Source organism: Pinus tabuliformis, chromosome J (genome assembly GCF_031772625.1).
Source record: "Pinus tabuliformis cultivar Carrire ecotype Pingquan chromosome J, CPIR1, whole genome shotgun sequence".
In the NCBI taxonomy this organism is placed as follows: domain Eukaryota; kingdom Viridiplantae; phylum Streptophyta; class Pinopsida; order Pinales; family Pinaceae; genus Pinus; species Pinus tabuliformis.
The window spans coordinates 439960579-439974396 of NC_142295.1; positions in this window are offsets into that span (position 1 = coordinate 439960579).

The window sequence follows — 13818 nt, forward strand, 5'->3', positions numbered from 1 at the left end:
TTTCAGTAGCTAATTATTTTATTACAACCATTGTTGATTCATATTCAGCCTTAACAAGATAAATATCTATATCATATTTACTATGTAGCTCAATAGAATCATCAGAATTGTAATTAAAAAATTATTTCAAAATATTACCTCGTGACAAAATTGTTTTGGCTTAAATTTCTGAATTTGTTGCTTCATTTTCAATGGACTGAATTTTTTCCTTCTTCAAACCCTTTATCTTTTGAGACAACCTCTTCTTTCTTCTAGCCATGATCCACAATATAATCCCTAAGCAGTCAAGCTTCATGAAAGAGGAAATAAAATCAAAGCATAATAATCATGGAAAGCATCAAAACAAATAAGCACACATGAAGGCACAAGTATTTTTTGTGGAAACCCTTTCAGAAGAAAACCACCCTATTGTTGTTGCGCTGCTCAATTATTCTATTAATCTGTTGAAAAATATTTTACATGGATTAGATTACAACCATAAGCCAAAAGAATTGGCTTCCTTCACAGTATGCTGGAATCTATGAGTTAGGAAATTTGTTTATCTCACAGATCTATGGACTACCATCCACTGAAGGCCACCAAGATCAACAATCCTTGCCCAACTCCCATTGGAAATCCAAATCCTATTGGATGGAGAGATTTATTCCTTCTTTTGAGTCCGCCAAATCACTTTCTAGTATGAGGAATCCACCCCTTCACTTCCTCCATGTGAACCATGTTTCATTCATTTTCATATTGGGTTCTCAATCTGCTCAACATGAGCAACCCAACAACACCATCATTCTGCACATAAAATATGAACCAAAAACTATGACCGGAGGAGGGAAATTACTCTCTTCTTCTCACACTAATACACTTCACTCTAACACACCATAATATACTAATGCTTCTCCACTCTACAACACATAAAATCTAATTTTTTCTTCTCAAATCATTTTATGAATTATGTATACATAAATCTGATATATCTCTGCAATATTGTGTGAGTAGTAGTTGTAATATCTACTCACTCACAATGCCATCACAATGGCATACTCTCACACTCTCAATAAGACTAACCAACCAACAACACTATTTATTTTACATAAGTAAAAGACAAATTATCCTCAACAATTCTCCAATTGAATACCAGATACAAATATCAAGATTATACCAATACCCTGGACACATGTTCCATGGTAATATCCAAACCAATACCACAGGAAAATACCTTGGTTATGTCAATACCAAGGACACTTGTACCATGGTAATATCCAAACCAATACCACGAGAAAATACCATGGTTATGTCAATACCAAGGAGTCATGTACCATGGTAATCTCCAAAACAATACCACAATAAAATACCACGGTTGTGTCAATACCAAGGACTCGTGTACCATGGTAATCTCCAAAACAATACCATGGTTATTTTAATATCAAGACTATTTACACCAAGGTAATATCATGTGTCAACCTACTCCACACACACATACCAATACCATGGTAATGCCAATACCAATAATACTTGTACCATCGTAATACTTTACTCATGATCAATCAAATACTTAGGTAAAAAATTTACCTACCATACCAAATACCATGGGAAACATCCTTGGAAACATTATATAACCAAACAATCATATGCATAACCAATGCATAGCCAAACAACTGTAATCAATCAAGCTCCTACCATGAGATCCATCTACACAACTATAACATCTCCAAATAAGAAACCAATCAACAAAAAACATCTGGATATAAGGCAAGCTACTATGGAAACATCTGTCATAGATCAACCCCACACAAGCCACAAATCATAGCTCATTGAAGACATACCAAAAACCATCTACACACAAGCCACCAAGAACACAAACATTTGCCATCCTCACATATCCATGCTAGTAAACATGCCAAAATTAATCCAACAAATCAACCAAGTACAAGCCACCTATATCCAAACATACAAGTTCTAACCAACTCTCCTACAACCCATCCTACTAGGTTAACATCAATGCCGACCGACAATACATTTGCAACACTGCAACACACATTAATGCCAACACGATGATGAATGTTAATATAGATGATTTATAAGTACAAATAAAAGGGGACATGGAAGGTTTGAAGGATGGTTTTAAACAATATATGGGAGTCTTTGAAGTAGACATGGACGTGATGAATGTCAAATCGGAAGGGTAACTTGACAAAGTTGTTGCAAGAAAGGCTTCCCAGTGGTGACAAGGTAATCCATGAAAATCATGATGGGGACAAAAGGAATATGAATTATGATCTTAGAGACTCCAATGTTGGGTTTAAGACCCACCAAATTCCAAAGATCGTTATGAGGAAGTTTGATGGCAAGGATCAGGTAACATGGATACCAGGGAAAATTTTAAGGATGGAAGTTTATCTTAATGTTTAGAAACCTTGGCGAATATTATTAGTCCCTAATATGAAAATTGTAAAACATTTAGTGACATTTTTGCAGAAATATTTAGATTTCAAATGATTTTATATTATTCGATATAATATTTTGGCGATTTTTAAGGTAAAATAATGGTGTACTATAAAATTTGGGCGAATTATTTTAGAAAAAAAATGGAAATTGGTGAATATTTTTTTTGGAAAAAGCATGGAAAATTAGCCCATCTGCGAATATTAGCCCCTAAAATTTTCGTTGATGGATATTGCAGATGAAGCAATATTTTGATCTCCATGATGTGAAACACACAAAAAAGGTATGCATTTCATATTTATATTTAGAACCCAATCAGTTTGTATGGTATCGGTGGCTTTGTTCTCATAAATCACTTGTCACTTGCTAAATTTTTATGGATGAAATGACAAAAAATTGTGAGGATACAAAGAGAAACACCTTCTTTATCCAATTGATAAATATAAAAAAAAAAGGTTAAATGGTAGAGCACATTGAGGACTTCCAAAAATTGAATATCCAGGTAATTGATATTCCAAAGGATCATAGGATTGATGTCTTCATAGGGACTTTAAAAGATAACATCCACCATGAGGTTTGTCTTTGGAAACTTGATTCATTGAAGAACGCATTCAAGACGGAAATAAAATTTGAAAGAAAAATTATGGCTACAAGGAAGTCTGCCACTCACAACTATAAATACGAAAGTGTTATTTCTCCCAGCCTTCCACAACCTACAAGGTTGACACAACAATAATTGGATGAAAAAAGAGCAAAATAGATTTTTTATAGTTGCAATAAAAAATACACTAAAGGTCATAAGTGTGTTAAGAAGAAATTATTTTACATAGATTGTGAAGAGGAGGAAGAAAAGGAACAAGAAACATCGAAAGAGGAGGATATACACCAGGAACCAACCCTAGAGAAAGAAGAAATGAATATGACCATATCTTGTAATGCATTGGCGGGAATTACCACTCCTCAAATTCTCAATATAGAAGGATATACCAACAAGAAAAAGGTAATAGTGTTTATTGATTCAAGAGTACCCATAATTTTATTCATTGTGATAGCTAAGGAATTGAATTCCTTTCTATATCCAACACTAGAGTGTCAAGTGATGGTTCCAAATGGAGGAACTATAAATTTCTTTGAAAGTGCCATAATATCAAGCTAACCATGGGGTAATTTGTATTGAATAGTCCAATTCTTTCCATTCTAATGGGTGGTGTTGATGTTGTAATAGGAGTCCAATGGTTACAATCTTTAGGGATGATAGCTTTTAATTTTCAAGAACTTTTCTTGAAATTTTTTAGGAAGGAAAGGAATTTGAATTAAGGGGTATCGCAAGGAAACCATGGAAGGTAATCAACTCTAATGTCATGACAAAGATTATGAAGAAATAACAATGGGGTGTAATTTCACAATTATTCTCACTAGAGGTTCAAATATCGAAATCATCTATATCTCTAGATATCCAAAAAGCCTTGGACAATCATTCCAACGTATTTCAAACTCCCAAAATCCTCCCACCTATTAGTGATCATGATCATGCTATTCACTTGATTCTAGAAAGTGTTCCTCCAAACATCAGGCCTTACATATATCCCTATGCCCAAAAGAGTGAAATTGAACGTATGGTTACAAAAATGCTAGAGGTCAGTATAATTCAACCTAGTCAAAGTTATTTATCTGCTCCAGTAGTATTAGTGCACAAGAAGTATGGATCATGGTGTATGTGTCCGAATTATAGGGAGCTCAACAAGCTCACTATTAAAGATAAATTTCCCATTCCTGTCATTGATGAATTGTTGGATGAATTACATGGAGCAATTTACTTCACCAAGTTGGATCTTCATTTAGGATATCATCAAATTAGAATGAAGACTGAAGACATTCCAAAAACAACATTCAAAACTCATGAAGGTCATTATGAATTTTTGGTCATGCCTTTTGGCCTTATGAATGCACCTTCCACACTTCAAGGTTTGATAAATTCCATTTTCAAACCCTTCCTTATAAAATTTGTGTTTTTATTTTCTGATGATATACTAATCTACAACAATTCTTGGAAGGATCATGTTCAACATGTTAACAAGGTGCTCAAACTATTGAAGGAGAAACAATTATATTCAAAAACCTCCAAATGTTTCTTTGGAGTATAGGAGGTGGAATATTTGGGTCATATTGTATCTCATGAGGGTGTTAAGGTAGACCCTAAAAAAATTAAAGTCATTAAGGAATGAAAAATCCCAAAACCCTAAAGCATCTTCAAGGATTTGTCGGGTTGATATGGTATTATCACAATTTTGTTAAGAATTATGGGAGAATAGTAGAAACTCTAACAATAGTACTGAAGAAAGATGCATTTTCTTAGACTCTATAAGAAACTAAGGCCTTTTGACATCTTAAAGAGGCAATGTGCCAAGCATTGGTCTTAGCTATTCCAAACTTCACAAAAACATTTATTGTGGAATGTGATGCCTCGGGAAATGGAATTGGTGTTGTCTTAATGCAAGAAGGAAGACCCATTGCTTTTGAAAGTCATCTCGTAAAGGGAAAGTATTTACAAAAACCTAAATATGAGAAGGAAGTTGGTAATAATACATGCACTAAAGTGATGGTGACCTTACCTAATGGGAAGACACTTCAAGATAAAAATAAATCATGATAATCTTAAAAATTTTTGGAACAAAGATTATCTTTAGAAGAGTAGGAAAAATGAATCACGAAGATGTTGGGTTATGACTTTGAAATCATATACAAAATGGAAGCAAAATGTTTTTGCAGATGCAATCTCAAGAAAGTATGAGGATGTGGAAGCATTTATTTTTTCCATTTCTATTATCCAACCTGATTGGATAATTGAAGAGATGAATGGGAGAATGGCAAAGAAGTGTGGGAACTCATTCAAAAGTTGCAGCAAGATCCCAGTACATCTTATACATTTATCTGGAAAAATGATTAATTATGGTACAAATATTGCTTATATTTTTGTAAGGATTCCCAACTCAAACAAAATATTCTTTTGGAATTGCACACCTCCCCCTTAGGAGGGCACTCAAGATTTTTAAAAACTTACCCCAAGGTTAAGAAGGATTTTTTTTGGATTTCCTTAAATCTGATATTCAGAAGTTTGTGGAAGGATGTATGGTTTCCCAATAAAGTAAAGTTGAGACAATTAAGACCCTGGGTTTGTAACAACCTTTACCCATTCCAAGTCAGTGTTGGGAGGAGGTCTCAATGCATTTTATCACAAGTTTACCCAAGTATGAAGGAAAGAGTATCATCATGGTGGTAATTGATAGACTTAACAAGTATGCATACTTGTGTGAATTATCTCATCCTTTTAAAGACAGTACAATTTCTACTGTTGTGGAAACAATTCAAAAGCTACATGGAAACCCAAAGATTATTGTAAGTGACAGAGATCCCATTTTCACTGGAAATTTTTGGACAAAATTATTTTCTTTCCTTGGTACTCAATTAGCTCATAGCTCATATTATCATCCTCAATCTGATGGGCAAACTAAGATAGTGAATAGATGTTTGTAAGGATACCTTTGTTGCTTTGTATTTGATAAACAAACGTAATGGGTTAAGTGGTTACCTTTGGCTGAATGGTGGTGTAAAACTTCCTTCCATACTACAACAAAAATGACCCCATTTATGGCAATTTATGGATATCATCCATCATCCATCACATCATATTTAAGATATAATTCTAAGGTTCAAGCAGTGGAAGATCACATTGAGCATCAACAACAAGTTCTACAAATATTAAAGGATAACCTCACTCTGGCACATAATCGTATAAAAAATAGGAAGATCGGTATCACAGTGAAAGACGTTTTGATGTAGGTGACTGGGTACTTTTATGGCTACAACCATACAAAAAAATGTCTCTCAAGAAAGCTAAGAAGGATAATAAATTATCACCCAAGTACTATGATCCTTACAAGGTGTTGCAAAATATTGGTACTATGGCATACAAATTGGACCTGCCTGCACCATCCCAAGTACACCCAATTTTCCATGTTTCATGCTTAAAGAAATTTATCAGTGACAAGCTCCTAGTTCAAATAGTATTTCCAGAACTTGATGAAGAAGGAAAAATCATATTTGAGCCTGAAGAAGTCATGGAAACAAGAACATGAGAACTTCAGAGTCAATTAATTTCAAAGTATCTCATTAAGTGGAAGAACTTACCTACTAAAGATTCCACTTAGGAGGATGATAATTTTATACAGAAGCATCCATAATTACTCAAGCATCGAGGAAAACACTTCTTGGAAGGATAAGGGCATTTTATCTCCCTATAATACTAGTGTATCTCCCTTATTGTTATTGTTAGTGTGGCCCCATTTTGTTATTGTTGTACCCATGTATCCCCCTTATTTTTATTGTTGTGCCCTATAGAATCCCACTATTATTATTTTTGTGCCCTTACATTATTATTGTTATATAGGCTATGATTATATTGTGACTCCTTAGACTCCTATATATACCAAGGAGGTCTAATCATTTGCATCATCCAATAATTGTTCATTTATGTGATGTAAAGGAGGTTTCCCCCTCGAAGAGCTTATGTCTCAAGTCATTGATCTATCTTTTCTTAAGTTTTGTGAGTTGGTTGCATAAAAGGTCGTAACCATATGAATTAGCATAGGTGGAAATGGAGACATGGGAAACAATAAAGGTCACTATATTAACTTTCAAGGACACATTAATATAATGCATACAAAAGAGGGGTAAATCTTAACCATATTATGTTCACAATGGATCTTTTTGGGACCATGAACACTATTATGACCCCATGTGTTTCTTTAGATAATTTAGAGAAAACCCTTAGAAAATTGTTGGTTTGATTGGAAATACTAGTGTGCACTTGAATGCCATAGACTTACCCAAATTTGGAAGGGGTAAATTATTGTATTACACAATTCTTATAAATTGTGAAGCTCTCAGTTGTTGCATTTGTATCTAGACCCATTGAACCTGAACAATGAGAAAGGAGATAAAAGTGGGGAGCACAAAATGAGTGGGGTTAGGAATAAACAATAGTAAGTGAAAATTTGGTTCGATTTCTTAGTTGGACATCCTGATTCTCTAAGAGGTAGAGGTTATATTTCTAGAACATAAAAAAGCTTAATTGAGAAATTATTTTCTTTTTGGAACATAAGAGTGTAGCACATACTCAATAGGTCAAGCTTGTGTCCATCATTATTTCTCCTCTATTTTAGACCCATATGCATACTGTAGTTTGAGTGCCTCAACCTTTATGAGTAAAAAATATTTTTACACGCTTTCTGATTATCTAAGTCAGGGGTGGGTGGGAGCAATGTTTGGGAGACATTTTTCCATCAATATCATCTCTTGTTCTATTGATTTTCCCATTGTTATAGGTGTAAATATCAACACTCTTGTTCAAAGAGCAACACCATGCCTAGTCAAAAAAATAGTAGATATATAAGGTATTTACACTTGGATTGTGGTTGGTTATGGGAATTTAAAGAGTGACACCAAGCATAGTGGAAGAAATAGTATATGTATAAGGTATTTACACTTGGATTGTCGTTGATTATGGAAATTTAAATATATCGAAGCGGGTTTGTTTATAGGGCACATATTTTCAAGATGATCATGTTTGCAATGGTGGTATAAGACTCATGTTGCTTCTAAATTTGCATGGGGCTAAGAAGTTGAAGTTCGAGGACTTTATACTCTAAGTCTAAGTAGAGCACAATAGGAAAAGTGTTCTCAACACTAGAAGTGAGATTGGTGGAATTTATTATTCCTAATACATGTATGGTTTGCACTCACCATACAAATGCACAAAGATGGTAGCAAGGCATGTAAAATCTATTTGATTGAAGTGTTCTCAAGGACTTATTTAGGGTTGTGGTCACAACCTAACACTTAGAAAAATAATATAGGGACTCTCTAAGATGCTACTTACATTATATTAGGGATTAAACACCAAAATTAAGAGTGATTAAATTCTTAATACATTGTGGGAATTTTCAAGTGTTAACATTGACAAAGATAGTGACTTTCTGGTTCTTCTTGTCCCATCAAAGGAGGAATTTCCCATACAATATAATAATAAATAATTTGGTATTATTTCTACCTTGAATAAAAGTTACACATTCAAAATAATTTTCACTAATAGCATATGCGAGATCACATCAAAGGATTTGTCATACTCCATAACATTCAAGATGTGAGTTAAGTGTTGCACCATGGAAATAAAGGATGTAGTAGCACTAAACGAAGGTAAATGAACAATGATGGTAATGTAAGTTTTAAAAATTTAAAATGGAAGAATGAAAAAATATATTCTTTATAAAATGAAAAATTAAAAAACAGAAATCATACATAATACTTAGAGATTTGCCTTAGCTTAACCAAGAAAACCAACAAATGTTCAAAACCACACCTCTAACTCTCATTGTATTAACTTCATCATTACAATACAATATATAGGATCTTACGATATCCAAAAACCTAATATTTTTACTTGGATTAGATTACGATCTTAATTCCTTAACCAGAATTAGAAAACCATGCATTATAAGATTGTATACCTAAAACTACCAAAAATAGACCAAAAATTGTTATGTTTTATAGGGTTCTACCTCCAAACCTCTACAATTCCCACAACACATATGTACAACACATAAGTATAGTCATAAAAAAAAATATAACACACACATAAGATTCTCCCACTTGTTTTTTTCATTGCATAGAAGCGGTCCCAAGATTACATGCTCAATAATCCAAGGCAACAATGCCCATTGTTTCTCTATTCCAAAAAAAGTTCTTAGTGCTAGCAAAATTTGTCAATGAATATCAAACATTATTCAAAGTTTCCACCTTCACTAACAACACTTTATTGTCTTAAACCATCTCTCCCGCAGAGTGATATTGAACATCAATATTCTTTCTCTTAAAATGATAAGTTGAGTTCTTTTCTATAAATATTACACTCTAACTATCACAATATATCCTTGTAGCTAGTTGTACAAACCCAATATTTGTAACCATACAACTTACTTACTTGTATCATGCTTCAAAGTAGTTATCCTCTATAGTTTAAAGTTTAACTATAAACTTCATTTTTGCTTATCCAATTGATTGCTCCTTGAAATGGGTTAAACAAATAATGAATTGTAGATCATGTACCACGCCCAGTTTATACTAAAAATAAAAAATATAAAATTAAGATAATGAGAGGATAATATATAGTATTTTATTCATAATTCCTTTACTAAGAATTCTTTTTGGTTGCATCCGCAACCCTATAGACTGTATATTTCATGTAGATTCACAACTCATGTAATGTACTAAAACACAAGAATCTACTCTACTCTAAACAACGTAAACCAATAGACCAATGAAAGCAATAATCGATAAGAGGAAGATAATCAAAGACACATAACACAATTGTTTCTCTGGGAAAGTCACTACTCAAAACCCCAACTATCTATTGCATTAATTAGAAATTTGAGTGATAATACAAAGCTTGTTTACAAAAGAAAAAATCTTGCACAAGTATAATAAACTCTTTGCCTCACAAGCCCGCTATAGCCAAGACTTAGCCAATTATGTTTCCTTCCAAGTCCCTATTTCCTTGTGCAATTACTGTGAGGATAAACCCATATTTAATTGGGAAATCCTTCCTCCATAACTGCGCAATCCAAAACTAGGTCCTTCTCTGATTGCATGCATGACCTGTACAACTCGGATCATCATACAACTGATAGTACATTGTCCCTACACTCTAGTCTCAATTGGGTCTTTCTCTAAACTGACATGCATGAGTTTCTCATGAGGGAATATTCAGTTAGTTGGAGTAGCACTGAGGATGCACTAGTGCACCAACTCACTACTAGACCTCTACTAGTTCCACAAACAGTTAGAACTAGTTTAACTATCTATAACTCAGTCAAACTGAGTTATCTAATTACAACTCAAATAAACTCATCCTGGACCCCTAAAATTTAGGGAGAACATATACATGACTAAAAAAGACTTCCAACTCGAAATTCCTAAACTAATTAAGTTAATTAAACTTAATTAACTATTTACAAGTTGCTATGAGAATAGAATTCGATTTTAATTCACAATTTAATTCAAGGACAAATTAAACTGAAATTTATTTTTTCCATTTCTCAACACTCCCTCTCAATAAGAAATGGATTATCAGCTACCCTGATCCTGTCTCCGTGAAACTCAAATTTACATCTTGATAATTCCTTTATCAAAATGCCAACATCTTTCTCCTCCGTGGGAAGTACTCCAACAACGTAATCCACCTCAATACACATCCTAAAGATGATGATATCAGTTATCAATATGCTTGGACAGATCATGAAAAACTGGATTTTCATAGAGTTTGGTACAACTCTGATTATCACAATAAATCATAGTTGGATCCATCTGCTCACCAAACAACCCAACCAGAATCTTACTCATTTAGATGGCCTCACATGTTGTTTGACTTGCAACCATGTACTCTGCCTCTGCCGAACTGAGTGCAACAGATCTTTGTTTCCTGTTGTACCAAGAAACAACTATTGAACCAATACTGAATATCCCTCCTGATACGCTCTTCCTGTTGGACGAAATCCCTACCCAATCTACATCGGTGAAGCCATAAAGCTTCACTCCCTCTGTCTGTTTGTACCATAATCCATACTAAGTAGTGCCTCTGAGGTATCTCAACACATGCTTGGCTGCCTTCCAATACAACTTGGTAGGCCTAACCATCTCTTGACTAAGTTGGTTAACTACATAGCACATATTTAGTTGTGTGTTCACCAAATACATGAGTGAACCCACAAGCTGCCTATAAACAGTAGCTTCCACTACTTCCCCTGAAGTAGCATCCTCCTTCCTCCAGTTACCTGCTAGAGGAGTCTCCATGGGTTTATTTCTCTCCATGCAGAACCTCCTGAGTATCTCGTTGGCATACTTGCCCTGAGACATAAACAATTCCCCATCACCCTGCCATACTTCCATGCCTAGAAAGTAATGCATGAGCCCCATGTCCTTCATCTCAAACTCTCTTGCAAGATCCTCCTTGCAAGACTTGATCAACTGATCATCACTTGTCAAAATCAAATCGTCGACATATAACACAATGATCAATAATTTACCTTCCACCACTATGTGGTATAGGTTCACATCTGCTTCACTTTTGGTAAAGCCCAGCCCGATGAAGTAGTTATCGATCATGGTGTACCAAGCACGGGGTGCTTTCTTCAGCCCATACAATGCTCTCTTGAGCTGACACACATGCAACTTACGGTCAAAGGTCTCAAAACCTTCAGGTTGCTCTATGTACACATCTTCCTCAATCATGCCATTAAGGAAGATTGTCTTTACATCCATCTGATGTATCTTCCAACCCATATGCGTTGATAGTGCCAATATAGATCTGATTGATGAGTACCTTGCAATAGGAGCAAAGGTCTCATCATAGTCAATCCCCTCTACCTGTGAAAAGCCACGGGCCACAAACCTAGTCTTATGATTCTCCACACTACCATCTGCAATTTTCTTTACCTTGTAAAGCCATCAGGAGCTCACCATTGACTTGTCCTCTAATCTCAGGACCACATCCCAAACACTGTTATGAACTATGGAGTCATACTCCTCCACCATGACATCAACCCAAATCGGTTGCTGCACTGCCTCCTCAAAGGAAGATGGCTTTGTCTCAACACATCCGCTCATAAGAGCCATGTATCTAGTGTACCTCTCAAGTGACCTCCTCTACCTGCGATGATATGTGGGTGCTCCCACATTCTCCCGTGCATCATGCAATAACCCATTAGCCTCTCTGGTGCGCTTTCTCCCATCTCTGGAAGACTTTGCCTAAGTGGATGTCTCCACTCCTGGATCCTCTACATGTGGCTACTCCACATCAATATGAGGCTCCTCAACAAGAGCTAAAATCTCCTCAACCTTAGGAGCTAAAATCTCCTCAACTGCATGTAGCTAAATCTCCCTCTCAAGGGAAACTCACATGGCCTTCTTCTCATCGAATCTGACATCCCTACGAACCATTGTCATCCTGTTGGTCAGCAAGTACACCCAATAGTTGTGAGGTGTATCAGTGTACCCCACAAATATCCCCAACTCTGATGTTGGCTCAACCTTATTCTGTGCATATTTGGTCACATGGAAATATATCGATGACCGAAAAATCCTGAAGTGACCAACATCTAGCCTCTTACCAAAGAAAGCCTCCTCTAGTGTCTTCATCCTAAGTATCTGATGCGGGCCTCTGTTCTGCAAATAAATAGTTGTGTTACATTGCTCAGCCCACAAGTGTAATGGTAGGCCCTGATCATGCAACATCGTCCGTGCTACCCCTACAATGCTTCTATTCTTCCTTTTGGTCACCCCATTCTACTACAGGTTATGGGTTGTTGTCAACTCTCATTTAATCCCTTCTACTGCACAAACGTTATTAAAATCATTTGAGACATACTCGCCACCATTATCACTCCTCAAAGCTTTAACCTTCTTGCTAGACTCTTTCTCGACCAACACTTTAAGTTCAAAAAACTTTGTGAAAGTTTGATCCTTCTTCTGCATGAGAAATATCCAACATTTACGAGAAAATGTGTCAACAAATATAACATAGTACCTGTGTTTGGCCATGGATTTTGTCGAGAATAGTCCACACACATCTGAATGAACTTGCTCTAGAATCACCTTTGCTCAACTATCTCTCTCGTGAAAGGAAGCCTTGGTGTATTTTCCCAAAGTACACCCCTACATGCATCAACTTTCTCTAGCGTACCTTTTGGAAGACCAGTAGAGATCTGTTGCATGATTTTCAAAGCCCCATGATGCAAGTGACCCAATCACCTATGCCACAACTTGCCAAGATCTCGGCTCTGCACCTTCTCTACTTTCATGTTCAAAGGAGCACAATCCTCTACCTCCAACTTATAGAGATTTTTCACCTGAATCCTTATCCTTTTTACCTGTCCCATGGCTATGTGACGAAGGAATTCCTTTCCTTCACTAAAGATCACATCATAGCCTCTATCCTCCAACATGGAAACAGATACCAAATTCTTCTTCAACCCAAGAACATACGTAACATCTCTCAAGGTGAGAGGAGCATCAGAATCCCTTTGAAAGGTAACCGTACCCAATCCAATGGTTCTATATCTCCCGTCATCACCCATCTCGATATGCATCTAAAGATCCTTCTCCTCTAGCTCACTGAAGAGCTCCTTGTTGCCAGTCATGTGGAATGAAGCTCCACTGTCTAGATACCATACACTACCCATCATTAATGACACCATGCATGCAATGGGAGTAAATTCTAATTCGAATTGAGAGGCCAAAGCCTCACCCACCACTCCTCTTGAGGACTTC